We start from the raw sequence: 639 nt of genomic DNA, 5'->3' as shown, positions 1-639 counted from the left end.
TATCGCCTCGCGCGACTCTTACGCTTCTTTCGTGCTTAGCAACCTCCCGCGTGCATCCATAACTCAATAGTGCACGCTATGGCGTTTACCATTTGTTAATTCTTTGCTGCGCATAGCAACCAATGAGATTACTTCATTTTGTATAGACAATAGATTACGTCAAATGGCTTTTTTCGTGTTCGCTAAAGTGGGCAAAGGCCGGCTTTCGAGTTATGTTGGAAGATTTTGAATTAAAAGAAAAGCTTTATCTGTAGTAATTTGTTTCGTTATTATATAAAACAAATAGATTTCATGTTCCACTTTTTTGTTCTTACCACATTTTGAAGTCATCTGTGATCTATTACTGAACAGACGCACGGCAACATGAAATCTATTTGTTAATTAGAACAAATTGCGCCATCACCTGCGGCACACGCGCGTAAATGTTGCGAGGATTTTTGCGGATACCGCGCGGGGAAAATGGCGTCCGAAATTCCCGAAATTTTTCATGGTTTTGGCCCACAACTCAACGCGTTTACGTCTGTTGGAATTTTGCTTAAGTATTTTCGTTGTAAGCTACTCCAGTTTGAGTGAAGTGAGACAGTGTCGAGTTTAGGTATGTTCCGCTGTAAGCTTATATATATCGCTGACCAAGTTGTG

The sequence above is a fragment of the Orbicella franksi genome, chromosome 8 (assembly GCF_964199315.1).
Source record: "Orbicella franksi chromosome 8, jaOrbFran1.1, whole genome shotgun sequence".
NCBI lineage: Eukaryota > Metazoa > Cnidaria > Anthozoa > Scleractinia > Merulinidae > Orbicella > Orbicella franksi.
The sequence above is the reverse complement of the archived record's forward strand: the minus strand, read 5'-3'. Positions refer to the sequence as shown.